Here is a 22,374-nt window from a genome sequence, read left to right as displayed (position 1 = left end):
AAACAAAAAAGCATCTACAAATTTAACAAAACCTGCATAGAATATTTCTTCTCTGTAAGAAGATATACATAACATATGAGTAATTGAAGGGATACACCATGTTCAGTGACAGTTTAATATGGTACATATGTTAAGCCTTCCAAATAAATAGAAAAAACTCAATGCAATTCCAATCAAAATGCAGCTCAATTTTTTAAGACCCCATTCCAAAATTTAAAGGAAGAATATGATGTCATAAATAGCTAAGTCCAAGAAGATAGTAAAACCTTCTACAAAGTTGTAGTAATAAAAACAGTATAGGATAGGCATAGGAATGAAATAGACGGATGGCACCCAATATACTGATGGTACCATCTATATACAGATACTTACATACAGTCAAAGTAGTACACAGAGCAATAGGAAAGAAGATTGCTTAGTGAGTGGTGTGGGGAAATTGGCTTGCCATAAGCTGGACAAGTTATTTTGTGCTGAAAGATTCCAAATGGAATAAATGCGTGATAGGAAAAGTAAAACTATAAACCTCATAGAAGAAAATGTAATTTACTATCTACAATCAAATACTCAAAAGCACAAATCATAAAGCAAAAAAAAAAAACACATGAAAATGGATAGACATCACAATTTGGTAGTCATGAGATTTAACGAGGTATACCATAGACAAAGTTAACAAATCAATGACAGACTGGAAGGAGATATTGCAATATGTAACACTAATAGTTGATTAATATCTAGGCTAAACTCTATTGGGAACTTTAAATTATCAAGAAAAAGATGGGAAACTCAATATTTTTAAGCGGTGGGAATATGAATAGGCAACTCACAACATAGGAAGCCAAATGAATAATGAGTTAATACCCTTACTCTGTAGTAATCAATACATGCAAATTAAACTATAAATGAGACAGTGCTTTATACCCACCCAGGTAGCAGAAATTAGAAAAGTAGGTAATTTATAGTTGAGGTGAAGATGTGAGGATTTGGAAACACTGTGCATTGCTTGCTGAGATTTTAAGTTAGTACAGCTTTCTGGGAAAGCAATTTAGTAGGATTTGTTAAAACTATGGAGATTTGTGTCTATAATCTGACTATTCCATTCCCATTTATACATCCCAGAGATTTTGCACAGATCTAATAAGGGAACCAGTATGAGATGTTTATCAACAGTGTTATAAGTTTTAATAGCAGGAAGTTAAGCTTGGGAGTCCATCATTGGAGGGGTAGTTAAGTAAAATGTGCTGGAGAATAAAACACCAGGCAGCAGTTAGAAGCTGTGGACTAGATACACATAAATTCAACAAAGATAGACTTAAAAGCATGGATTGAAATGGGAAAAGTCAGAGCCAGAATAGGTTTTATGGGACAATGGTTTTTATGTAAATTAAAACCCAAGCATGCACAAAACAACTCCAGAGATTTTATAGGAAGACACACCTATTTAAATTTTTACACAAAACTCATTAGAGCAGGAGACTATGAAGGGTGGGGGAATGGGTATGGTGATCAGAGATGGCGGGGGGGCGAATAAATAGATAAGTAGTAAACAAACAGACCTGGAGAGAGTGGCCCTGTGTAAATAGATGGTAATGGTGAGGTGCTAAAAGAGGAAGAGAAGAGGAAAGAACAAAGGAGGGAAGGCACTCCAGCAAAAGAACCAGAGAGCCAGCAACGGCTTAGGAGCAAACTGCTTGGCTTCTTTCTAATCCTGGCTCTACCACTTAATAGATCTGACCTTGAGCAAGTGACTTCACTGGACTTGGTTTCAGTTTACTCGACTGTAAAGCAGAAATATTAATAGTACCTATATCAAAGGATCTTTTGAAGCTTAAGTAGTATTCATGCAAAACACCTGACGAGCAGTAGGCACTCAGTGAACATTAGCCATGATTGTTTCTATATCCATTCTGTGTTTTTTAGTAATGTGTACTTTGAAAGAACTAAAGTGACATGACAACGAGAACAGACATGGGGTATTTTAATTGGCCATCACATGGATCATTTAGTTCTACTAGCAGATAAAAATAGCATCCCCACAAAGTGTTTATGAGGATTAAATCTGTACAGAACGCCTTTAGCACATAGCAAGCACTTTGTAAATATTAGTTACTAACATTATTGCCAGGGGTGGTGGAAATCCCAGCCAGGCATCTCCAAATGGAAAGAGGATTCCACATCAAAACCCTTTCCAAAAAGTCCTTGTGTGATGGTAAATTCTTCCCAAAAAACCTAGGCACAGCCCCATAGGGGAGTCCACCCCCAAATCCACGACATCACCTCCATGAAGCCATGAGAGTGGCGGGACTCCCGAATCTCTGGGGTTTTCATCCCAGGGAAGGCACTCAGTGGATGGATACAGGTTTGTACGCCTACTCCCTACAGCTTGCACCATGTTCTCCCTGTGGAAACGAAAAGCAATTTCAGGGGAAAGGGTTGATAGGTGGCCTCCCTTTATGAAATTAAATAGCCAGAAAGAACTCCAGGAGTTAAACAGCCATGTGTTTCTAAGGCAGTCCTGTGCCAAAGGCTCTGGAGAATTCTAGCTCTGACCATAGTAAAACTATTCACCCTTGCCCAAGGAAACAATGTTTTAAATTTCCCAGACTCTTTCTTCCTAAATCATATTTGCCAAGTGGTAACTCTTCATTTTTGTTGGATTTTATTCTTCCAGATTTCTAATGGAAGTTTAAGTTTCTGGAGGTGGTAAGATTTTAGGAAACTTTCAGTCACATGGCATACATTGAATTTCTGGAGAAGACAGAACGATTTCTCTGTCTTTGAAGAGTAGCCCACATTTCCTGAGCCCAGCCCTGCACTAGGCTGTGAGGCTCTAGCAAGTTTCTGTCCTGGAGATAGTTGTTCTGTTACCAGCAACCCCAAAGATGGGCATCCTAACTAACGTCTACTGAACCAGAATCTCATTATGACGTCCACAGGCAAGCTTTAGGCACTTCAGCCTTCATGGGCCACTCCCTCCATAAAAAAATTAAAAATTATATTTTGTGACTACATTGGTATAAAGATGACTATAATCTAGGCTGGATTCATTATTATATACTTACTATTATATCTATGTTTTTCTTCTGATTAAAAAAAAATAAGATATTTCATGGGCCCCTGAAATTATCATAGACACTAAGCTTGGTGCCTACTGGGCCTAGTGGCTAAGTCAGCCCTGTATTGAGCATCTGATATATGCTCCAGACCATTAGATGCTTTGAAGATATACAGAATGATGATAATGAGGAGGAAGAGGAGGATGATCACATTATACCATTAATTGAGAGCTATGTATGTGACAGACACTATGACAAGGACTTTATATAAGTTACTTTTTAATACTCTGAGCAACCCTATGAAGTTGCCATTGTAATTCCCATTTTACAGATACAGAAACTAAGGCTCAGAGAGATTAAGTGACTTATATAAGGCAGTAAATGGTAGAGCCAAGTCCAGCTGGCTATTAACACCCCACTCCATGGCCTTCTTCTGCCCTGGGATATCCAGCCACAGCCTGGGTGGGAGGAAACAAAACACACATCCGAATCAAAGGGCAGCATCGAAGACTCCACCAGGGCTAATTCAAGTGGTTCAGACTGTAGCTCATACAGAACATTAGCAGATAGAAATCTGGTGACATTCTCACCAAATAGATGGCACTTATCCTAGGCCTGTATATTAATCAAGGTTCTCCAGAGAAACAGAAGCAATAGGATATGTGTTTCTATGTATATGTATGTGTGTGTATGTATATATATGTATATGTACATATATATAGATATATATTTATATAGATATATATAGAAAGAGATTATGGAAATTGGCTTATGTCATTATGGAGGCTGGGAAGCCCCACAATCTGCCATCTGCAAGCTAGAGAACCAGGAAAGCCAGTGGTGTAATTTAATCCAAGTCTGTTTGCCTAAGAACCAGAACCAGAGGGGCTGCTGGGGTAAATTCCAGAGCCTGAAGCCCTGAGAACCAGGAGTTCCAATGTCCACAGGCAGGAGAAGATGGATTTCCCAGCACAAGAACGGAAAGATTTTGCCCTTCCTCTGCCTTTTGTTCCGTTCCAGCCCTCAACACATTGGATGACACCCACCCACGGTGAGGGTGGATTTTCTTTATTCAGTCTACCAATTCAAATGCTAGTCTCTTCCAGAAAAATCCTCACAGACATACCCAGAAATAATGTTTTATCAACTATATGGGCATCCATTAGCCCAGTCAAGTTGGCATATAAAATTAACCATCACAGCTTGGAAGACGAAAGAGAATTTGAGGAGAGAGAGGGTTCATTCCAGTTGGGTGAGAACATTCTGGCAAAGAGAGAAAGATGAGAGAGTAGCGTGTGTAAAGTCCACACGGAGCCCCTACTTCGGACTTGCCCTGCTTCTGCCTCTAAGCTACTAGCTAGGATTGTGCAGTGGGCTTCTAGTGCTGAAAGACCCCAGTGATTTTGCCACATTTAACAGGTGTCTGTTAGCAAAACAGAGCCCCAAGTATGAGCACTTGCTTCATAGCCAACCATGCTAGAAAGCAGATGCTGTCAAACCAAGAAAATGATTTTACAATTCTTATAAATGATGATTCCACTTCCCTTGGGGACTCAGAAGGAGCTTATAAGAGAGAAACAGCTTCCCAATGATAGGGCTGTTTCCAAATAAGAGTTGGCATTTGCATCAATTTTGCTGTGGGTGAGCAATTCCTTTTTCCTACTCCAACATGATGGGGCAGGATAAAAGAGTTTGGTTCCTTGAACGAGAGAAAAATATGTTTGAAACTGCAGTCTTGGGGGAAAGATGAAGGCTTGCAGGTTCAGCCCTAGTGCTGATGTTATAAAAGATGGTAACTGTAATGAGAAACATGTGAGGCTGATGGTGTCCAACAGGATATGGTCAGCTGGAGACTTTGAACGGAGCCTCCCCCTGGACATCTCTCCATGGGAGCAACCTAGGGAAGGGAGGAAGGACTAAGCATTCACCAACACCCTTTGGAGTTGCCACTTGTCTCACAGCGTGGTGAGTTCCCATCAGTTTTTGCTTTTAATTGATTTCATTTGTTCTGATTTTGCTGATTCTCTGATTTTTTCTGTGAGCCTCTTGTCTGCATCCTCTCTAAGCCTTCCCCTCACAGATATCAGAAATCTTCCCAAAACTCTTGTCTGCATTTGTTGGCCCATAGCTTAGAGACCTCCTACACTCCCTGTGGTCTCAAAGTCCATTTAAATTTCCAAAACTGTTCATGCCTAAAGCCTATTGGCCAGAGAATGACTCTACTTTTTTTGGATGTTATTTCTCTCTTGCATTCAAGGTCCTTTACAATTTTGCCTTTCTGACCTGGACTCCCCGTGGACCCTCCAGGACCTCAGCAGACTTCTCATTTATTCCCACTGCCATACTTTGGTGCCTATGTCTGTCCAACCTGAGATGCCCTTGCCATTCCTTCCTGCCTTTCATTAACAACTTCATTCACCCTAAGTTTACTGACCTCCTTCTCTGGGCCAGACCATGGGTTGGGAGTCAGACGATGAAGACAGAGCTTCTGCTCTGATGGAGCTAGTGAGGGTGAGAGAAAAGGCAAAAGAACTGGAAACACGATGTAGTCATCAAAACAGTAAGAGAGAACTCATGGCACTATTGGGGCACACATCGGGGAATGGCCAGAAGAGGGGCAAGAGGCCTCTTCCCACCACCTCTAGACAGCTTCCCCTGACCCTGCCAGCATGGCCTCCTCAAGCAGGCAGTCTGTGCAGGGGTTAAGAGTCCATATTTGGAGGCCTGGCTGCCTGAGTTTTTAATCTCAGCTTTATCACATACTAGCTGTGTGGCCTTGGGTTAATATCTTAACATCTTAAGCCTCAGTTTTCTAACATGTAACATGGAGATAATAATAGTACTGACCACTAGAGTGACTACAAGAATTAAATGACATAAATACGTGTCTGGCACAGTGTTGGTGCTACAGAAGTGTTTGCTATTATTTTCTGGGGCCTTTGTATATCCATGCCTGTGGGTCATTTCCAGCACATTAGAGCTGCCCCATAAACACTGCTGGAAGGTGGTATTCAAGAAAATGGTGACTTTCATCTATATAGATACATATATATCATCATAACCCTCTGCCTTGATCTCCATAATGACAATTCTTCTGTTGGAAATGCTCTATCTCATTGGCTCACACACTATACATAGACTCCCGAAGAGCGCTGATAACATTGCATTTTGATTGGCATTTTTTAAAATGATATTTTAAAAAAACTTCTGTCTTCAATGTCCAAGAATAGACTCCTCAGTAAGTCTTCCAGCTTCAGGCCTTGGACAGAATTGGAAGAGGAAGTGATCATTTGTCGTCTTTCTTTATAGAATGCATTTCTGGCATCAATTCCATGCTAAATAAGACTTTTTAAAAATAGTCTTAACAAGCATTTTGACAGAGACTCCATTATGGATACAGAGAGATGTAGCCGTGGAGTCATCATGTGTGAAATCTGACCTGGCCCCAGACATATGGCCAGTGGCCCTCTCCTGAGGGATATGTCCAGTGGCAGTGGGGACACTGGCTCAAGGTGACCATTTTGGAATATGGTATTGGTTTGATGCTAAAGCTCTAAATGTCTCCCTTCCTTCAGCTGACACTCATTCCCTGGAGTGTGAGGTAGGATTAGCCAACTGAGAGGCTGTTCATCCCACAATGCCCACTGCCCTGTTGGGAGCATTAAATGAGCCCCTCTCAGGGACATATCCCAGGGTGGGTCTTTTTTAGAGCCTTTTCTCTGCAAGATCAAGTCAAAATCAAACCTAAAATGTCAGTGAATATTGGCTGAGTGCTTTCATACATAAGTGATGGGCTTGGCTGAAAGGAGGGATTGTGTGGAGAGGGAAATGCCAGACTGTCACTGAAGAGCAGCATTGTGTGGTAGAAGGATCTGGGTCTTCACAGGTAGATATGCCTGGGCTCTGTGGAGCTTGTATCTTCCTCTCTGTGTACTCTGGGTTCCCATCTGTAAAGTGAGGATGATAATAATTGCTTTATAGGGATATGGTAAGGAATTATAATACTTACTATTGCAAATGTGGGAGTGATCACTATTATTATATCACCTAAATACCCTGTAGAGGCAGGATAAGTGTGCACACAAAGATCACCTTAGGCAGGGTAGTAGATGCTTCATTCTGGAAAGGAAGACAGGAACCTGCTGCCAGCCAGGATCCCAAAGTAGCTGCTGTCATGGCACCCACCCAAAGTGGCTCTAAGGGCAGCTAACTGATGCCCACAACTCTATGCCTCCCACTGGCCCATCAATCCTCAAACCTTTCATCAGAGGTTGCTGCTAATTCCAGAACCCCTGCCTTACCCCTCTTCATCCTGGCCACTGGGGATTCCTCTCCATACTCCCTCTTTTCCCCCACTTTATCCTTCTCCCTGGCTTCTCTCTCCCTCATTTGCCTCTATTCCTTCTCCTCCTATTCCTCCTTTTCCTTCTCCTCTTTCTGCTCTAATCGCACTGCCCTGCCTTTTCTTCTTTTGGCCAGAAAGAAAATGAAAAATCAAGTTGGGACTGGGAAATAGAAGGGAAAGGAGCCACCTCTGAACATCCTTGATTCCAGTCAATGTGGCCACCAGCACAGCTAGGGTCAAGATTCCAATCTCAGTGTGCTCCCATCTGGAAGACAAAGCTGGAAGATAACAGAGACACCCCAGAGCCCAACCCAACTTAGTACATGCAGGAAAATGATATCCCTGAGGCAGAAGAAGATTTAAATCCTTCCAAGCTCATGGGAGATCTAGTATTCCAGACTCCAATCAGGATCTTTCCCCTAGACTCAACCACGTGGTGTCCATTCAACAAGGTGCCTTTGAGACTTAACCTCCAACCCCTTCTCTCATAGGCAGGCAGCTGATTCCCAGGACCCAAGCTGCAGGCCAGGTATCAGCTGAGCTGGAATTCAAGTGCTAGTCCCTCCATTCCTCACTGCCCTCTTCCCCCACCTCACCCACCTGCCTGTTAGCAATAGAAGGACTGGAGAGGTATGAATGATACCCACCAAAACTCTCTCTGCCTCTCACTCCTCTGCAACACACACACCTATTGATAATGGCAGGTAGTGAGGGGGATTATTTCTTTATTGCTCCTTTGCATTTTAAGAGATATTTATCAATTATTCAACCAATCAACAAGCAAACTTCCTATACTCAGCACTGTGCTTACTTCCACGGGAGAATCAGAGGGGCAGAAGTTGTCACGTTTACCTTGAAAGAGCTCACAACCTGGGTGGGAGAGACTAGCAGATTTTCGGCTCACATTTTTTATGACATTTTTATTGAGATATAATTTATATACCATACAATTCACCCACTTATAGTGTACAGTTTAATGGTTTGGAGGCATACTCTCAGTTAGGCAACCATTACCACAATCATTTTTGTAATATTTTTATCATCTCAGAAAGAAACTGTACCCATTAGCAGTCATTCTTCATTCTCCCTCCCCCAGCCCTAGGCAACCACTAATCTACTTTCTGTCTCTACAAATTTGTCTACTGAACATTTCACACAAATAGAATCACACAATGTGATGATACAATCCTTTGCGACTTGTTTCTTTCACTTAGTGCGATGTTTCAAGGTTCATTTATGTTGTAGCATCATCTGTACTTTGTTCCTTTTCATGACCAAATACTATCCCATTGCGTGAGTATACCACATTTCGTTTACTCATTCATCAGTTGATAAACATTTGGGTTGTTTCCACCTTTTGGTTATTATGAATAATGCTGATATGAAAATTTGATTGCAAGTTTTTGTGTGATCATATGTTTTCATTTCTCTCAGGTATACACCTAAAATTAGAGTTTCTGGGTCATATGTAACTCTATGTTTAACATTTTGAGTAACTGCTAGACTATTTTCCTAAGTGGCTGTACCATTTTACATTCCCAGCAGCAGTGTATGAGGACTCCAACGTCTCCATATTCTTGCCAATACGTATTTGTCTTTTTGATTACAACCATCTAGTGAGTGTGAAGTGGTATCTCACTGTAGGCTTGCTTTTCATTTTCTTAATGGCTAATTACATTGAGCATCTTTTCATGTACCTTTGGCCATTTGTATATCTTTTAGGGGAAAGCTGTCTATTCAGATTCTTTGCCCATTTTTAAATTGTGTTATTCACCTGCTTGGATTTTAACCCTTTGTTTATGAAATAGATTGACTTTCAATTACATTAGGATTTATGAATATTTTAATACATTTACATCTAAAAATACTCGTTTAAGAATGTTTATTGGCTCCATTGCCCAAATTGCATCACATTTTTCACATTATTCTCAAGTTAGATGGAGAAAACCGATCATCAGAAAGCCATGGGTATAAACATGAACTGCTAGAAATACAAGTTTAGGCATGCCATCTTTCAAACCAGAGTTTTGAACAGAATTTGAACAGAGTTCTTGACAGACAAGCCTACCCTGGACATGTGAGGTGATCAGTGGTGGTTGTCCTTCTTACAAACTATGCAAGCAGAGTGGGAACCAGCCTGAGTGCAAAGAAAAGTAGCATCCACCTCTGGAATCAGAGGCTTATGTGGCCTAGAGGCAATGGATTTGGGAATTATTCACACCTGGGGGGATCTTCTGTGCCCTCCTCCTAGTTTCCCATCTACTCACCTATTTGTTCCCTCAACTTCCCAGTACATACACTAACCCAGCCAGCCTGACGAGGATCAACTATGTAAGTAAGAGTAGATGCCTCATTCACTGTAAGAAGCATCCTCTGAGCATCTACTTCTCTATGTGCCAGGTTCTATACCAGGCACTACGGCATTCACAAACCATTCCATAACATTAGTTAGTCATGGTCTAGTGGGAAAATAGGCAGTTTCCATCCCATGCGACATATTTTGATAGATGGACGCGAAGGGGGTTTGGGGCACAGAGGGAGGGCCTTACCCAGCCTGGATGTCCTAGAAGTCTTCCTGGAAGAGGGACACCAGGCTGGCCCTTAATAGTTTAATAGAAGTTATTTAAGAATCCTAGGCTCAAGACATAGCATATGTACACACCCCCGGAAGGAGAAAAACCGCAGTGACTGTAAGTTCAAGTTTTTTTGATCCACAACATTTATAATAATAGAACAGCTATGCTCTTGATTTTTTCTTTGTTTGTCAATTTAATAAATCTCAGGCAAAGAAAAAAGACCAAACCCGTATCTACAAGAAATTCCTCAATTATAGTAACTTCCTTCACCTACCGTGAATTCCATTCCACCCAGCTCCAGATTTAAAGATGTGTGCTTTAAGTTCACAGATGGACTGTAACTTTCTCAAGAAGCAGAGACAACTTCGATTTCTCTTCTGTCTTCCATAGCTCCTAGCAAGACAGTAACCTTCCAAAAGTCAGAAAGTGTGTCTTTTCTATCTGTGCCTAAATCTCCAACTCTGAAAAAAGAGTCTGGCACAAAGAAAGGGTCCAGTGAACATTGGAAGTTGAGGGCAGCTTCAAGGCTGAGCTGAACTGGGCAAGCCTGAGCCCTGGGTCATGGAATCTTTAAGTGTAGGGCCAGGTGTTTCTCATTTGGGGGACCCTCTGATACTCATTTTGGAGTCCCTCAAGCACTAAGCCTGGCACAACGCCCAATGCACACAAGACAGTTAATGTCCAATGTGTGTCTACTGAATGTGGTTGAAACATTCTGAATAGTCAAAAACAACTCAACTATTTTGACAGAATGGTGGCCTTTTTAGATGACTTTGAGAGAACAAAGAGGCAACAGGACTCAAGTTAGAGGGCAGTGAGGAAACATCAGATGGCTACGAATTTTGATGGAACAGAGCCTCTTCCAGAGCACTGTTGTTGGCCCTGAGTTCTTGTCTGAGCTCTGCCATCTGAAACTGGGCATCTAAGGTACTAATTGAAACAAGGAGTTTCCACTTCTCAGGGGTACTTGCCCAATAGCTGTGATGGCTGCTAGGGCTAAGGTGAGTTTTCTTTGTGTCAGGGAGCCTTCCATGACTGAATCTTGAGGACAGAAGCAAGGTGAGAGAAGCATCCTGAGTTGCTGTTAAGAACTCCCACTAATTTTTATCAGTTCTCTCTCTCTCCCTCTTCTCTCTCTTCTGAAAGTTTTTTGGATCTTTGCTTTATCTCTGGTACTCTGGCCTTGGTGTAGGTCATTTTTCATCCACTGTGCTAAGCATGTGGCAGGCTCTTTCTATCTGAAACTCAAGTCCTTCAGTTCTGGGAAATATACTTTTATTATCTCTTTGATAATTTCCTCCCACCAATCTTCTGTTCTCTCTTTCTGAAGCTCCTATTAGTTAAGTTTAGACCTCATAGATTCAATCTGTAATTTATTTCCTTTCTTTCTTTTTTGTTTTTGTTCCTTTTTCTGCTTTTTTTCTGCTTTTTTATTCTCCGTTCTGGAATGATTCTACATGAGGGTGATAAGCCAGATAGTCAGCATTCTTGTGGGGGCTGAGCAAAGGAGAGGCATTGGGCTCTCCCCAGTCAATTGTGGACTTTGAGTTGATCCCTGTGTTTTCAACACCATCCCCCAGAACCCCCTCTGTCCTGGGTTAATATCCTCAGTTCAAGCCTCACTGATAGAGTTTCTTTGGAGTCATCTCCCACGACCAGCCAAAGAAGAGAACTTCAGTCTACCTGCTCCTTGTAGACTTGCATTCTATCTGTCTGTCTGAGTCTTACCCTTGCCTCCCCACTCCTGGAATTTTGGCTCTGGCATGAAGCAGTTAAGTTCTCACTGCATCCCTGCTTCAGATAATGCATTCCAGCCATCTCCTTAACCTGCATCCCACCTTCGCCAAAGTATGGATCTATTACCCACTGTCATATTTGCTCCCATTCTCTTTGTCTTTGCAGATTTACACAATTTTTATTTCTTTTTTCTGCTATTTTATCGATCTATCAGGAGACAGTAGAAATAAATGCATGTGTGCAAGTCACCCTGTTTAACTCAAAGTCTCTATTTTTATTTCTTCTTTTGTTTAAAAAAAATACAATTTTATGCTGTCTCATACCAAACAGCTGTGATTGGATTTTAACAATTTAGAATGCCATTTTTTTCTTGACAGTTATAACACATTTTCAAGAGCCTTAAAAAAATTCCCTTCTGGGAATTTCAAGAACCAATACATTCAACTCCCTCCCATCCTCAAACCCCCACCTCCCCAATAAAACTAGAAACCCAGATAATCCACTTAGGATTCAATCAACAAGGATTTGATGGGAATCAACTGCATTATTACTACATCATTAAATTGGTCACACAGGCCTCTGCAAGATCTACCTGTGGGGGTGAAAGTGAGGCTCTGAACCCTGCTGTGCTCACTTCTCTAACTGGACAATGCAGGGAGGAAGTGGGCCATCAGTCCTCAGAAAGATTTTGAAAGAGCGAAATGAGATGATAAATCTGAAAGCTCTTGGAAAATAAAAGGGCTATATAAATGCACAGTGTCATTACCAGACCTAGGGCAGCTCAGACAAATCCAGACCTAACTCATTGTAACCTTATTGGGCAAGTACATTACAATAATCTATTGTGGAGATAGAAATATCCCTGGACATGACAAAAGCTTGGAAGTGTCTATGAAGAAATGTAACATTCATTAAGGAAATTAAAGCCCAGGACATCCAAGGTTGACTCAGGAAGAGATCTTCCCCATCCCTCTCTTCCTCTGCCATGGGGATCACAGAGGACATGTATGAAGATACTGGCATTTCAAAATGGAGGGAGTCTGGGTCCCTGAGTCACCAGCAGAGGCCCTTCCTGAACCATATCAGACTTTATTTAAGTGAAAACAAAACCCTTGTTGAGCTAAGCTACTGGGATTTAAGACTTGTTTTGTTACCACAATATAGCCTAGCCTGCCCTAACTAAGAAGGGCTGCTGCCTACACACCAGTGTCTGGGTGGTGTGTCTGGGTGAGTTATATGGTGATGAGGGAAGGAGAGGATCACTTGGATGCTAAGGGTCTTCCCTCATGCCTGGAGGTGGAGCTGAAACCAGAAAGATCTCTGTCTTAGTCTGTTTGTGTTTCTATAAAGGAATACCTGAGGCTAGGTAATTTATGTATTTTTAAAAAGAGGTTTATTTGGCTCATGATTCTGCAGACTGCACAAGAAGCATGGCACCAGCATCTGCTCCCAGCTAGGGACTAAAGCTACTTCCACTCATGTCAGAAGGGGAAGGGGACCAGGTGTGTCACATGGCAAGAGAGGAAACAAGAGAGTGGGGAAGAGTTGCCAGGATCTTTTCAACAATCAGATCTTGCGGGAACTGATACAGTTGGCACTCACACATTACCAAGAGGAGAATAGCACCAAGTTGGTTATGAGTTTTCTGCCCCCACAACCCAAACACCCTCTACCAGCCCTACCTTCAACACTGGGGATCAAACTTCAACAAAAGATTTGAAGGGGAAAAAATACTCAAACTATATCAGGCCCCCTGGATTAGGCTTCACTAAAAATTCTGGAGTAAATAAACAAGAAGTGGCAAGATTGGAAGCAATTCACCTCACAGGACATTACTTCTTCAGGTGGCTGCCACCGGGTGCCATCTTCTGTTTCTTGATCTTCCCCCTGTGACAGGTCCCACAGCGCCATCTCGCAGGCCTACTATGGAACCCATCTTCATGGAGGCACTTTTCTGCCTCCATTTCTTGGGGGAGGGGGAACCAACATTAGCCATGGCCTCCCTGACCAAAGAGACCCTGCCCCTGCCCAGAGGTGTAAGGTCTCCCTTTCATATCGTTCCTCCTTTCAAGGATTTTTTTGGAAGACTGCACAGCCACTCAGCCTTCAGTTTCTGCCACAGGGACAGGTGCAGAAAGGGTGGCCTTGTGTTACCAACCTGCCTAATTTATGTTGAAACACAAATGACCCTCAGTCCTGACTAAAGTCATAGCTTTGAAAAACAGAAGTCGCTTGGACATCACATATTTCAGTAGATCTTAATCTTTTTTGAGTCACATAACCCTGTGAGGATCCAGTGAAATCAGAAAAACACAAATACACACACTTTAACAAAACATTAAATGTGATTTTTTTCTGGTAGTGCCAGGATTATCACTAACCCCAACCTCGAGAGAAATGAGTCATCATGTATCCCACATTTTATGGTGAGCCCAAAGCAGTTAGAGCCAGACATTCACACCCCACCCCAAGGCTTGAGTGAAATGGCAGAGCCAGGCCTGCCATCTCCAGCCATGGGCCACACTGTCCTTTACTAGTCTGTTTAACAAGGGTAAAAGGGACTGTCCCAAGGAGAAGGGATGTTGGTGGAGAAGAGGATCACACTCCCCTGCCAGAGTCAGGTGCAGGAGGCTCCAATAGATGAACTTACAGGGATTGAGGGAGCCTGCAAGAGGAGAGTGCTGGCATCACATACCCATAGGTGACTTGGCAAACTTAGCACTCATAAGCCCTCTAATATGGATGCTGGATGGAGTGAAGGCTGGTAATGCATTTTGGGGAAAGTGTGATATGTGTTCCTTGCTATTTGGGTTATATGTCTATACAGAGGCTGAGGCCTGCTTCTCTCTTAGAAATTTCTGAAGGTAGGAGACTGGCAGCAGCCCACATCAGCAGTGTCATGAGGAACATGGTGTAGAGAGCCCCCACCATTATCACCAACATGTGTGACTCACACCTAGTGCAAGAAAGGACCCTCTTCCATGTCATGGCCCCCAGAAAAGGAGTTATGAATGTAGACTATGGGATAGAATGAAGAGTCTTGGCTGTCTCTTTATGGGTAAGTCCCCAGTTAAGGGAAAGTTGAACACCGACCCCAAAGCCCACGTACATCATTGATGTGGGGATTGCCATATCAGCCACCAGCCAGAGTTAAGACTGCCCCAAACCTCAGGGAGACCAGCAGCCCCAGACTCCCTTCCACTAACCAGTTCTCAGATGTGAGGAAATACTTCTGCTGTCTCTTTTTCTTCTCCTTGCTCTCGACCTTGAAGGACCCAGACCAAAGGGATAAAGGGGAGCAGGTGTCTGAAAGGCATATCCCAGACCCCCAAATCTGTGGTGCCAGGCAAGGGAACAAATTATAACTACCTCCCTCCTACAAGTTCCTAGAGTCATGGGTAAAATCTTCACTGGAAGAGGAGAGGAGGGGAGATCCAAATTGAGCTTCGGATTGAAACTTTGAACTGGACTCAATTTCTGATAACTGAAAGTGACAGAAAAGTGATGGATTCTGAAAAGAGTCAACATACATAGCTAAAGGCAATGATTAGAGAAAATGAAATAATCTCATGCTTATATCCCAACGGAATTAAGACTATTCAATAAATCACATATGCACCCAAAATTTGGCACCTGATTTCAATATGTTCATGTACCACCAAAAATTTTTTTAATAATTATTTTATTTTTCATTCAACCCATCCATTTTGTAGATTAGTGTAACCAGAGTAGAGGTAGTTTACCCAAAGACACATAGCTAGTAGCAAAACTTAGAGCAATTCACACCCATTGACTTCTGCAGGGTCAGTGGAAGCACCTGTGCCTATCATTGTCCTTAATCATCCCACTGGGCCTGCAAGGGTAGTGCTTCAAATCCAAACCACTGAATAGTTTTTTCTGTCCCCAGATAGTCTGAGGCAATCTGAAGGCAAGCCTGCATTAAAAAGAAGACCATCTCTTAGCTGGTGCTTTGCACACATTTGAGACTTTGAGACCAAGAATACAGGATAGGAAGACAAGCTGCATGATGCACTGCTTTGCTTAGAGCCCTGTGATTTCAGGACACATGCATGCATATTTATACATAAGTTAAATAAAGGCCAAAACAAATCAAAAATATAAAGATTGTTGGATGGTCTGCCACTTTGGACAATTCACCTAGATTTAGTCCCTCCATAATTGCTGACTACTGCATTTTAAGAGTTAATGGCCCCAAGGCCTAATTAAGGGAAGAAATGAAAGAGAATCTGAATAATGAACAGATTCTCATGCCCACATATAAGAAAATATGTGTTTCCAAGTTTACCTTAAATACCACTGAATTGTTTTATTTTTAAAAATTATAAGCCAACCTTTCTTTCCTGTTAGAAATTGTGCAAACATGGCACATCTTCAGCATGCCTTGCTAACCACAGATTCTATTATGTGTTTAATAATTGACTATTCAATAGAGCATTGATGCATTTTTGTCTGGAACTAATTCACCTTTGTCTGTGCCTCAGCATGAATGTTCAGTGAATCACAGATAGGATCGTAGAAGCGCTTCAAGTGCTGGCTGTCTGACACAGATCCACATCCTTGGGATTATTCATGTCAGGCCTGGGTTGAGAAATGTTCTAGCATGCTAAAACCACCTGAAACTGTGATTTATGAAAGTCAGAGAGTGCGAGAATACACCTTTTCCCTTCTAATGAAAACTAACAAATCACAGTCTGCAGGACACTTAAACCGGCAAAGAAATTGTAGGCTACAAAATTAACAAAAATGAATACCCTTACAGCCTATTAAGGCCATGGAGCTACCCAGCTGGAAATCAGGCTGAGGTGTGTTGACGGGGAAGCAGGTATTAGCAAATGCATAGGTCTTGACTTCTCCGTAGTAAAAGGAAAATCCCTATTCCCTCCTGAAGAGTTTTCACCTTGCCTTTATGGGTTTAGATTTATGGATTTGAGCAGCACCCAAAACAGCACAAATGGTGCACAATTTTATGATGAACTGGGCACACCATCCTGCAGGGCACTCTCCTGGGAAGGATGAGCTCTGTGCCTGAGCTCGGATGCTGAACAGGGTTGGTGTGACATGAGCACCAGAGACCTTAAAGGGGGTGGGGAAGAACTTATTCCAAAGCTGTTCCTATCCATTGCAATTATCTTGGTTATTTTTATAACAGAAACAGAAGACTTGGCGTGGACCTTGGCAGGGAATCCCGGGTACTGGCTGGAGGAAAAGGGCCCTCCAGCAGAAAGCCTGGTTGCTTGGGTCTCTGCCCAGGCATGAAATAGTAGTATTCCAGAATGGGGGAAAAGAGAGTAATGAAGTCACAGGAGAAATATCTATTTTGGTCTTTTACAGAAGCTGGGACATATGATTTGACAGCTAGTATATTGTTTCATTAAAATTTCCAAGCACTTCAAAATTCCAGCTACAAAGTTAGATGTCTAGATCACCTTCTTGTTGTACCTTGAGTTAGCCAATGGAATTTCCATTGCTTGGGGATGTGGGATCTATTATTTTGATTTAGTGGATGTCCTAAAGCAATGAATGACTAAATTCATGTGTTCCATTAAAGGACTCTATTCCTCTGTTAGATGCAGGAGAGAGAAAAAAATTCCTGACTTTCTCTGCCATCATCATTGCTTTGACTAGTTTCATTTGGTTGACTTGAATGCAGACATGCAAATTAGCATGTGCCCAAGGAGCAGGGACTGAGGATTGCCTGTGCTTTCTGAGGCAGCCAGAGGGTGTGATTTAAGCTGCAGTTATAATCGAATCTGCACCTGGGCCAAGATTGGAGAGGTTGGCCTGCTGATCAATTTTATTTTTCACTAATCAGCAAAGTTGTTAAAATACCCTCAAAACCACTGCCCAAGCCTCAAGACCTCTTGAATGAACAGGAGCTAGCTGCTGTTTTTAACTTTATTATCCTTCAGAATAGTCAAGCTGGAGAATTAACAGCCAATAGTTTTAGCTATAACAATAACTTAAACTTCTAAGTATATTCTAAGTATTAACTGATTTATTCACAATTATATTATATAAGGTAATTATCTCAAAATTACAGATATGGAAGCTGAAGCACAAAGAGGTTAAGTACCTTGCTCAAATTCACACATCCAGTGGTAGAGCTGGATTTGGAACACAGGCTATCTGGTGCCATAGTCTATGTACTAAATCATCATGCTACTTTCTTGCATAGAGTAGAAATGCAACAAGCTGTTGAATCATTAATAATGTAAAAGGTTTTGACCTTTTTTGCCATTAATTCTTTCATTCAGTCTCTAGTGTGTACACATCATTATGATAAACCATAAAGGAATAATTAAATATAAAGATGGAGCACAATCTTTCCTTCCACAATCCAAATAGAAAGATAAGGAGTGTGCAATGGTGAAGAGCAAAGGCTTGGGGCAGAGGGATTGCCAGCTGTGCCTCTTGGCAGCTGTGTCGACTTGGCAGTTTAACTTGCTTCTCAGAGCCTCAGTTTGCCCATGTGTAAAACTGAGATATTAAGCTCTGGCTTGAGGCATTCCACTCCCTTGCAGGAAGGTTGTGTTCACATAGGCCTACACTGAACGGTCACCGTTAGAAAGTACTTGAGGTGGGATGATGGATGGCCAAGGTCTGGGGCAGCAAACATGTCCTGGTATAGGTGGTCAGCTGGGGATACTGTGCTAATGTTAAGTTTTTAAAGAAGGTGTAGCAGGACCACCAAGTGTAACCTCACAGAGAACAAGGGACACCAGACACATGGACTGTGATGTGAATAGCACTACCTGGAGTTATGCAACATGGTGACTCTAGGGTGGGAGAGAAAAGCATGCCTGGAAAGGCTGAGGAGGGCAGATGTACAGAAAGGAGAAACAGGGGCAGCTACTGAGGGAATTTTTTAAAGGAGTTATTTAGAAAAGCTTAATAAATGTGATGTAACTTCCCCTTCCATCTCTCTTTTTTTTTTTCTTTTTTTTAAGACAGGGTCTTCCTCTGTCACCCAGGCTGGAGTGCAATGGCACAATCACAGCTCACCATAGCCTCAGTCTCCCGAGCTCATGCAATTCTCCCACCTGAGCCTCCTAGTAGCTGGGAACACAGGCGCATGCACCACACCTGGCTAATTTTTTAAAAAATTTTGGAGAGACAGGGTCTTGCCATGCTGCCCAGACTGGTCTTGAATTTCTAGGCTCAAGCAATCTTCCTTGCCTCATGGCTGAGGCGAGGGCCTCAACCATGTGCCACACACACCACATTGGCTGATGGTAGTGACTGCCTTCAGGCTGCACAAACACAGAGAGCTCCCCTTAAACCACACACCAACAGAGAGGTTAGAACCTGGAGACCACTGGGACACTATGGGTTCTATGGCTCCAGCTACATTATGAACTTCAAAGGGTTTAGCAATAGATAATTCTCCCAGAGAGGAAAGGTTTGCCAGCTAGTCATGAGCCTGCCTAGTGTACCATCCCACAGCTCTCCGGTCCCCACATCTGGGAGAATCAGGTACTATTTGCTGAGTGCCCAGATGAGCCAGACACTGTCTTGGAGATTTTGGGGTGTGGGAAGCTTACATTAGAAACCAGTCTGCCTATTGCCCTCTAAATGTCCTATTTCCATCTGTACCCAGAGAAAATGGTTGGTAATCTTGGCCAGATGCATTGGGGCATGCTCTGTCTCTTCAGAGGGACCCCTTCTTACATTCTAGGTAGCATGATGGTATAATTAAACCCTATGAGGTGGGAGTTAGAATGACCATTTGACATAGATAAGGAAACCGAGTCTCTTCACATGGGAAACTTGCTCACATTACACAGCTGCTAAATGGAAGCATTAGGATTTGAGGCCACCAGACACGTGATGGGCCTGTCTGACTCAATTCTTCTCCTACAGCCTGGCTAGAATGCTGCCCTCCAGCCTCACCTTTCCCATGCTTGCTCTCCTGTACTGCCACCACACCTTCACTCATGCCAAAGACTTGCATCCCCCACATATCACTGAGCCATTTCTGAGGCTCTTCTAAGTCTCCCCCTCCAACACTCCTAAAAGCTCAGCTGAGGTGCCATTTCTTCTAGAACACTTTCCTAGACACCCTACCACCACCCCCAAGGCTGAGCTCCCATGAGCTCCCATAGTGCCTGTGCTTCCCTTTATCATGGCTAATCAGTGAGTGTCATTTTCCTTTACTTCTCTGTATCCCTTGAGACTAAGCCAGGTGAGATTCATTCTCTAGCTCAGTGCCTAGACCAGGACCTAGCTCATCAGGGACTCAATAACTATCTGTGGAAATGAAAGAAAGGAGGGATGAAAAGAGAACAGAAAAAGAGGAAGTTAGGGAGGGAGAGGAGGAGGAAAGAAAGGGGGAGACCTGACCCCCAAGGAACATCATACACTCCCCTTCCTATCCTAGCTAGTCTGAGTTTCCCCCACCACTACCACCTGACCCTCATATCTGACAAAGACAGTGACTTCTCTATCTCCAGATCAGGGCACAGATTCCCAGGCTGGGGCAGTAAATTGACACTGCAGTCAATTTTTAGTCTTCCCAAAGGGCACGATTTGTTGGCTGGTGATCTGCAGTGAATTTTTAATCACAGATGAGCTACTCCCCATCCCCTTGTCCCTGACAGGTCTTGGTGCTGTGTGCTGATGGAACACAGACTCTGTTTGACTAAGGTCTGCAGTGGAACTAATCAGGAAGGGAGGATTGCTGCTTAAGCCTCTGCACTGGCTGCTGAAGCCTCATGCAAACATTTTCATATAGTAACTGTCCCCTCAGTGCGGGGGACAGTTCGGAGTTGAAAGCATTAAGAGGTGTAGGGATAATTTGCTCACACTGGGTTACAGAGGCCTCATGGCCACTACTGCTAGGAGAGGCAAGGAAGCTGGTGATACAAAATCTGGTTGGGGCAAATGTGGACCTAAGACTTCCCAAGTTATAAAGACTTTCCTGTTTGCGACCTCAATAAATCCTCACAACAGACACACAGGAGGTGATATCATAAAAGTTTTTTTGTTTGCTTGTTTTTTTAGTGAATGCTTATAACATGCCAAGTACTTTACACAATTGCTTTACAAATGCTATCTCTTTTATGTCCATGGAATTTAAGAGATAGTTTCTCTTATTTTACAGATGGTATGTTAAGTTCCTTGCCTAAAGTCACATGAGATGTGTGATGAAAGTTCTGGAGCATAGATTCAGGTCTACCTGCTGACAAAGGCCATGCATTTGACCAGGCTGAAAAGCAATATGCCCATTTCACAGATGAAAAATTAGTACATGGTAAATTCAAGACAGAATTTGAGCAAAGGTGCAGACAAATGAGTGTAGGCTCTGAAATGAGATAGAATGAAATTGAAGTCTTGGCTTAGCCACTTAGAAGATATGTGGCCTTGGGCAACCTGCTGAGCCTGTTTCCTCAAGTGTAAAACAGGAATAACAGCACCTGTCTTGCAAGATGGTTTGCTGCAAAACTTCTCAACATGCTGCCTCAAAAAAATCAAAATATTCTTACGTTGCCTGTCTTCTAGATTTCTGGAGCCATCAGTCTTTAGAAGCCAATGAGTCATTCTTGGCTCAGGTTCTCCCTATGTTAAATGTTCATTCATTAAAGGTCACAGGGTAAAAGAAAGAATTACTGTTGCTGAGCCCTGACCACATTTCAGGCACTGCACTAGGCACCTTCATGTGCTTGACACTGGCCTGCAAAGTTGGGATTTTTATGCATTTTACAGGTGAGGAAACTGAGGCACAGAGAGGTGAGGTGATGGTCTCAGGTCTGGTCTGGGGCAGAGCCCAGGTTGTTTGGTCCCAAATTCTTTGCTGCCCATCCCACTTGTGATTTTCCATAGCAGTCAGTCACCTCCTAGAAAACAGCTCTTCCTTATTCGGAGCACCTGCTCTTTCATCAGGAGGCAAGGCCAAGTCTCACCTATACAAGTTTGGCAAATTTTAGACAGCACAGCTCTACTGGGCAAATAACTTAATTATTTGGCCTTTTATGTTTTACTTTCCACCAGAATACAATGCATTTATCATGTAGGTAAGAGTTTTTTCTGTCTGTTTGCAAACATTATTTAGCCTTCTTTGTACTAAAGGGAATGTACTTAGGAGTAAAAAAGAAAGAGGAAAAAGAAAAAGAAAGGAGAAAATTGCAGTGAATGATAGACCTAGGGGACATAATTACAGAAATACTGCAGGTTCTGCATTAGCTGAAAAATTGCAGCCATTTCATTGTGGGAGTAAAGCTATTTTCTTTTATTTTAAAGTGGATCCTTCACCTTCCAAAGGGCTAATTATGGCACTGCCTACATGTTGTGCTCATAGGCTCCAATTTCATCTTTTCATTAATCACAATGGCAAATAACTAAATTGTGCCTGCACTCTGGACGTATCTTTGTGATGGCTCTCCTAACAGACGGGAGGAATACAGCAATCACTTGTCGCATGACTCAGTCCATGTTTTCCATAATTGAGCCCACCAAAGACCTTGTCAGAGGCCCCTCCTTCAGCTCAGCCAAAAGAAATTTATAAAACAATGCAGGTGGGCAGCAGGAATAGGGAGGTCTGGGGATGGGGAGGCAGAGGGAGGGCAATTCAACGGCTGTTAAAAGATAAAAGCCCTAAAATGATGTTCATGGAGAGTCTTTAATGACATGGGAGAATGTTTGAAAT

Source organism: Pongo abelii, chromosome 2, assembly GCF_028885655.2.
Source record: "Pongo abelii isolate AG06213 chromosome 2, NHGRI_mPonAbe1-v2.0_pri, whole genome shotgun sequence".
In the NCBI taxonomy this organism is placed as follows: domain Eukaryota; kingdom Metazoa; phylum Chordata; class Mammalia; order Primates; family Hominidae; genus Pongo; species Pongo abelii.
Note: the sequence above shows the minus strand (reverse complement) of the source record.